This window comes from Haplochromis burtoni, unplaced genomic scaffold (genome assembly GCF_018398535.1).
Source record: "Haplochromis burtoni strain Fernald_Lab_line unplaced genomic scaffold, NCSU_Asbu1 Contig_348, whole genome shotgun sequence".
In the NCBI taxonomy this organism is placed as follows: domain Eukaryota; kingdom Metazoa; phylum Chordata; class Actinopteri; order Cichliformes; family Cichlidae; genus Haplochromis; species Haplochromis burtoni.
Window position 1 is genome coordinate 233,710 of NW_024582709.1, and position 7,500 is coordinate 241,209.

General features: G+C 38.0%; 1 protein-coding gene across 2 annotated transcripts in view; it reads right to left on the reverse strand.

Moving 5' to 3' along the window:
- cacng5a (calcium channel, voltage-dependent, gamma subunit 5a) overlaps nt 1-7,500 on the reverse strand; it is a 20,055-nt gene that overhangs the window by 12,508 nt on the left and 47 nt on the right. For both annotated transcript variants that reach the window (XM_005942744.2, XM_005942745.2), the window contains exon 1: nt 6,854-7,500. This exon is cut by the window's right edge. The gene's annotated coding sequence lies outside the window, so the exon portion shown is untranslated. The remainder of the gene's footprint in view (nt 1-6,853) is intronic.

The following is a 7,500-nucleotide window of genomic DNA, read 5'->3' on the forward strand; positions in this document are numbered from 1 at the left end:
GTGTGTGTGTGTGTGTGTGTGTGTGTGTGTGTGTGTGTGTGTGTGTGTGTGTGTGTGTGTGTTTGCGCATGTGGTAATCTTTATCTCCTGTCCCTCAGGATCAGTTTCTCCAATTTCCACTGTGCCAATTGCCTTGCCCTGTTCACCACCTTCACTCTGCCGTCGTAAAGTATACCTGTCTCACTTCTACCTCTGTCCATTAAACTTCCATCAGCCAGCCATTTCCCTCACCAGCCACAGCTCTGGGGCCTTTTTACTGGAAAAAAGAAGTATAAAATCACAAGCTGTTTTCAATAAAAATCAGTGTCTCGGACTAGAAATAACCATGGTTGACTTTGTGTTACCTGACAAAGTAAAAACAATGAAAACCAATGAGCACTGCTGATTTTCATGTTTGGTCTAGTCCACCAAATACTCAATAATGTTTCACCTGACTTAATTAACCTCAACAAAGCCTTCATTTGTGCTTTTGTGAAAGGGGAAATCACAAGTTTAGAAGCTGCTTAAGCAAGCATTTTAGCACGCCATAGGGACTGAACACAAGACAAGTTTTAAGTATTAATCTAACAATGTTTTTTACGGATGAGTTCATAAATTAATACCACTGCTCTCCAAACAGTTTTAACCATTTCTCCCTACGCTAGGCAAGAAGTGAAAATTGCATTGTATAAAAATATAATATGATCCTGTCTCTATTGTCACATTTTATGGTTATTATGAGGAAACTGTTGCACTGGCAAATGGAGGAACTTCTGCATCACTGCCCCTGTAGTGTCTGGCTGAATTATGCTTCAAGTGTTAAAAACGTTTGTAGAGTTTCCAAATGTGTTACGTTTTACTCCGTAAGAGTATTTTATAAAATTATTTGCAAACATATACCAGTTAATAGAATGTGCAACCAATAATAATAATTCCCTCATTCAGGGGTCCCATACTAACAGACCTGGTATTATTTTTCATGTTTGGTTCTTTTCTTTTACATTATTCCTTTAAAAAAAACCTAAATAACAAGTCTTCTAGTTTCAGATGTCATCTTTAGACTTAAGCACTCAGTTTCATCTATCATCTATAATCTGTTAAAATAAACTACATGTAGGTTTGTCCTAGCTTGTGTTTCTTACTATTATGAAAAGCAGGAACCAGGAGTAGAAAAGACAGCACCAAAAAAAAGGTTCTTAGTCCATCATAATCAGTGAGATCCAACACACTTGTCAACACACACAATTACCATAACCAGTCATTCATTAATACTAATAATTCTGTTCATTGTTCTGTTCTTGAAAGGACAGTAATTGTGACTGATCTTAGATGAGAAAAATGTGTTTTCATTTTGAAAGCTTTCTCTTTAAATGTTCAAAGCTACGGGCACCAAAGCTTTGGCTCTTGTTGTGGGATCAAAGGAGTACACAAAACACCCTTCTCCTGCATACTTATCAGAGCTGCCTTTGGAGGAAAATGTCTGAACCTGTGACTAGAAACCATCCATCAATAAATGCGAGGTTTGTATTTGTTGCCGTCTTCTCAAAAGTTGCTTTTTTTTGCAAAAACATAGAAATGGCATTAAAAAAAATAAGCAAGTTAAAATGTCAGTAATGAGTTTTATTGGGGATGTTTATGTAGTTAATGGAAGTCAGAATGCTCAAAATACAAAAACATTTGCTAATTAATTTGAATGAAAGTAAATAATTTTCTGCCACTAATGTGATACAAGGCCACTAGGGGCCCAGAGGCGAAGTAAGGGAAATGTACACAACTGCTAGAGTAAAGGGCACATCATCACCAAAAGTAGGGCAATTCCTTTTCTGCCTACTTCCTTAATATGCACCGACCCTCCTGTCAACCCTAATCTAAATGGCTCACTGCCAGAAATACAGCATTTTCCCTAAACTGAAAATCCAGAGGTTTTTCATCAAACGATGGCAAAGCAAGAAAACACATTTTGATCTATATTTTTTTGGTAATAAAAATATATTGTAACTTGAACACAAATTGTAGTAAGTTATCCAAATGAAATTATTATTTATATCAACATATCTCTGTATAATTATGATATGTCAGTAGTCCTTTCGTGGTTCATGAAATAGCATTGCTATAAAAGAATTCATGATTTTTGACTGATACCTTTGATTGTCAACTAAAATATGCAGTCACAAATTAAAATAGTCACAATGTTACCATGAAGAATAGATGATGTCCATCACAGCTGAGTTTGAAGTTGTATTTGGAATTCAATTCAAAATGCCACAAAATGGTTGTGAAATCTATGAAATCTCGCAATGAACACCCTCATTTGAATTTGTGTATTTGTTCTTCTGCGTCAAGGGTTCGTCAGTGTCGTAGCGCGGATCTCTTTTGGCATGCTTATTGACCCAGTTACTGTGGCTGTAAGAGCGTGGCTGAGTGCATGTCCCTCTGTTGCTTCTGATGTGGACAGGCAACTAACACTGTGTGAGTTAGTTCCTGTTGGCTGATGTTGCCAGGGCTGGCTGGGGGAGCCTAAGGACAATAGCAGTCCAAAGCAACAGAGAGGAGATATGCCATGTCATCAAGCCACAGTCACAGCTGGGTGAAGCTGGCAGCCCCATCACTGTGTGGCTGGGAACTGCTTATATATTTTCAGCAGGCATACTAAAGGGGAAACACATGTCAACAGTATATATCCACAAGCTCAGCCATGCATCAGATCTACAAATATCCATGAAGTGGGTCATACGGTATATCTCACAAATTATACTTGTGAATGAACACATCATTGCAGAGCCAGTTGTCTACAGCCAGTTTCTGTTAGCCTCACTTCACACATAATAAATCTTACAGAGGGAACGTGTCATAAAGGGGTTTCAAGCAGTGCTATTTTTCTATGTTTCCTCAATCCGTGATAGAGTTAAGAAATACAAATACAATCGAATAACACAAACCCAAATAAATGACACAATTATTTTACCTTTACTATCTCGATTAAAATGATTCATTTAGATAAGTCACTGAGTTTAGTTTCCTTATTTTAAAGACTACTTCAAATCAGCATATAGTCTTGGCTTTTAAGCAAGGTGCCATAAACAACAGTTAAGGTTGTAACAATTTCTTTACATGTTCTTGTGTATAAGCGAGCATTTTCGATCCACACCAGCCTCAAGCACATAGCTAACAAGCAGGAATAATTTCTCAGTGGTCTAATTTTGGACATGCCTCCACTCTTGCTTGAAGGCATGCCTACTTAAAATCACAAAATTCATACTATAGTCCAAGCCCAATCTCTGCTGTAGGCCAGACAGCTTACAATGCCTCATCTGGCACGAAGCAGAGAAAGGTGGTGATGGTGGTGCAAGTTCAAGTTGTCAAGACAGAGGATAGTTTTAGTATTTTTAAAATAAAAAAGTTTGGTGAAAAATTTGCCAATTTGTGTTACTATGTTGCTACGGCAGTTTAACCAGCTGACCTAATGTGTCTCCCTCCCACTCTCGGGACTCTAAAGCACTCTGTATCAAAATGCAGTCCATCTCTCTTCTGTAATGTCAGATCATCTTAATTTGACAGGGCAGCTCTGGATACAGAGCTGGATATAGCTCAAGCATTTAATTCTGTTCCAAATGTGCTTCCCTTGTGATTTTTAGCAAAGCATTTTGGCTTTGAACTATCAGCCCTTGAGGATGCCATCATATAATATCATGATTTCTTGCCTCTCCACTTGATCTCTATATCTTCTAAGAATAATAAACAAACAGAATATAAAATAATAGCAAAAGGCTGAACAAAGGCTATAGCTTATACCCTTAAATATATAAGACCATTTAAATACCCCATTTCCTTTGCCATGACTTTGTGTAAAGCCGGGACAATTATCTGAACTGTTTTTTTTCTCTTAGACATATTCATAACAAAGAGCACAGACAGGTTCACTTTATTTAATAAAATGAGTGAATGGCACTTTTGTGATCTCTAAAAGGGTAGACACTTCATTGACTCTGGCACAGAATAAAATAGTGACCCACAGCAATAGCACTAACATCATTTCCTCATGTTTGTTGTAAGAACAAGTCTCCCATTTATTTATAAGTGCCTGACTTGGCCTCGTCGCCAGGCAACGCTATACAGAGAGGCCCACAAATTAGTTAAGCATGAATGAGCTGATGAGTGAGTCCCAAAACAAGGCTTCCTATTTGGCTGTGCACTTTTACATGCTGGGGAGGGGATAGAAAGGAAACAGGAGAAAGACACGGGGAGGCAAATACATTTTAAAGGTTTACAGAAGGAAACATTAAAAAGACATACTACATGTAGCCACATAGGCACAGAATGATCTCAAAATGTAACTGGAGATAAAATATATCTAGAACAGGCATCCTAAAGTACATCCTGTCTACACTCTACAATACATTTACTTTAATTTTCCACAGACCCAGAAAGAAATGCTTAAAACTCCGGTAAAACTTTAACAGCAACTTTGAGAGTCTTACTCAGAATAGGTGTTTAAAAAACTGGGCACATGGCAGCTGTGATCAGCAGAGAGCACTGTGTTTACATTTTGGGGATATTCCCATCGGGGTGCTTTTTAGAGGGTGGCCGATCGCTGACCCAAGTGATTTGCTACCAGGACAGTAACTGATGCAATGGGGAACACTTATTTAATGCACTTTGTTTAATTGCTCGTGCTTTGTGCCCACACTGGGAATAGAGAATTAATTTAATAAATCCTGCAATTCTGACAAAAGACATATTGTACGTGGGTTTCTTTTATGAATAGATATGCTCATTAAATCATGGATTAAACCTACACCGATCTATTTACTAATGATATGTTATTTATATTTTTTGTCAGTGTTAGGTGATTGCAATGTTTTCTGCCACGGAGATAACAGGGGAACATGGAAATTGTTCACATTTATCAAAAAGGAGCTACATTTTGCTTTTGTCATGAGTGACAACTGTGAGCATTGGTTATGTGTAAACAACAAAGAAATAAGGATGGGGAAAAGAAAAGAATTGATTATTTTAATGGCAAGACACAGGGACAGGGCTGTATAACTCTGTGTAGCACAGTCTCTGATCCTATCATGTTTGAAACGTGGCCTATAATAATGTTTTTACAAGGCTGCCATGATAAACATAAAAACTGCCAGCCAGAGTTTAAACGTGTATTTAATTTATGGCATTTATGACATGGGCACAGAAAGAAAACAGTGCCTGCAGAAGTTTAATGATGAGATCAGTAAAAATCAGTGCTTAACAAAAACCCCAAGATTTAGGTCGACTGACTTTCAATTAAATACCAAACCTCTAGATACATCTTTGAGCTTCTTTAAGAGCTATGTGGCTAAAGAGGCTTTTACAGTGGAGAAAAATTAAAAGCTCTACAAAATGTGAGGGGCTAATTCTGCAAATCTAACAGACTCAATTGAAAGTGCATGAAGTCACATTTTCTGTCTTTGAGTCACAGCCTGAACCGTTATGTCCAGATAATAATAGACTGTAAACTACCTACATGTACCTCAATGCAACAAGTACTTTCTCACCTGGCGAGTGCACAAGTATCCACAATGTAGCCTGTATGCGTCTGAAACTGTTGAGAAATAATCCCCATACTGAATGAGTGTTTTAACAATGTTTGTTTGGTTGACACACTGACCCAATGACACAAGCTGCCTATTTAAATCTTAAATTATACAAATGCCAAGGATTAGTTTAGTATTATTTTACTATAGAATAATCATGATTTGTATTAGGTCAGATTATAATGTACACATGTATCAGATCTTACAGAATCATTTTCCATCACAACACCACAAAACTATCTACTATTTTAAACCTCATAACTATAACACATAATCATTCTGAATGGCCACCATCATATTAATGGAAGCAACAAATCAAGTAATTATTAGATGTCAGATGACATAAAGCAAATATATTAGCCTTATATTCAATCTCGATCGGAGTTTTCAACAAATCATTATGTCATTTAGCCAGAGAGACTGTTGTTTGTAGTGCAATCAGCCAGCTGTTTGTTAGGCTACTGATACCAGTTAATCTTTGGCTCCGGCTTAAACCGCTGTCCGCGGTACTGAACCACTCACACACGTTCTCGTATTGAATCAGTGATAAACTTAACCAAACCTAATGCTAAACAAGAATACCTCAACTGTCCTTTTAATACACGCCCTAGGAATGCGCACAGTAAATACTGCATGTGTCTTGTTTTCCGTTTTAAAGCCGTGGGTTTTGCTTAAAAGTCTCAACGACTCTTTTTAATTCGTTTCCATCCCTCTAATCCTAAAAAATCTAAGAGCGATATTCTTTGTCACACATGTGATACTTTAGTTTTCCTGCAAGTTACAGCACTTCACGTGTCGATTAGCGGCATTGTGACACAATTGAAAGGGTGTAATAACCGAATAGACTTTGAGTCGGCATAAGGGAGGTATCGGCTTCTCTTCGACTGCCACTTAAAGCATACATTTATCTTCTAAGTTTTTGTTTTAATCAACGTGCAACAAATCCTTTTGAATATCGCTAACATGTGTCAGAGAAAAGCAACTCCAGCCTTCACATGCAGATGTGAGTAAAGGATAGTCACATACAAAGCTTAGTAAAGGCTTCAACAGTAATTATGGAGACAAAGAGAAAACATGTGTTTTACATGTTAATATTTCAAACAAGTCTCAGTCTAATTGGAGCTAAGCAAAAACATTAGTAGCATGGGGGAGAAAACAACAACAGGAAAAGTACTCCGTGTTTTTTGTTGTTGTTGTTGTTGTTGTTTTTTTGTTTTTTTGCTTTCTCCTCCTCGAAATAGTCTCTGTAACGACTTGCTTACAGTGGACACTCAAGGAAAAGTTGGCTAAAAATAATTTACCTTCGCGAAGAAGACTCGTCGATGAAACGCCTTTCTCCTGGTGTTCTGTTATCTTCTCTCTTGTCTTCCTGTTCAGTCGCTCCGCGTTATCTCGGCTTTGGCTGGAAATAAGCCCGTTAACTGAACCTGACCCGCAGCTGCGTCGCTCGCGCACCACTACTATCCAAAACAGCAATACCTTCTGCCCGCGTGGAGTGAGGCACGTGGCACCCCAACTCCTCACTCCACCTCTCTTCAGGTGAACGGGAGGGAGGGAGGTGAAGTGACGTGATATGGATCAGTGAATTTGTAGTTCAAACCACATGCAGCGATAAGATTTCAGCAGATATTGTTTTGATATGAAGCAGCAGCACAAAAATCAAGCTCTGCTATAGGATTTACCACAATGTTATGCATAAAATAAAATTTAAAAAAATGACCTGTTTTGCAAGTATCTTTGTGACTCTGTGGTCTACCTTATAATCAATCTAACCCCCTTTGACCGCTGAAACTATCTCTATAAGCCTGTTAAGTTATATTTGTTGCAAATTCTGCTGCCGCCTTGGCCATTTCTTGAAAAAGACTTTTTTTTTTTATCTGGATAAGCCCCAAACAGCTTGTACCTCGTGTGAAGAATGCTCTCTCTGGATCACCCAACAAGTCACTTA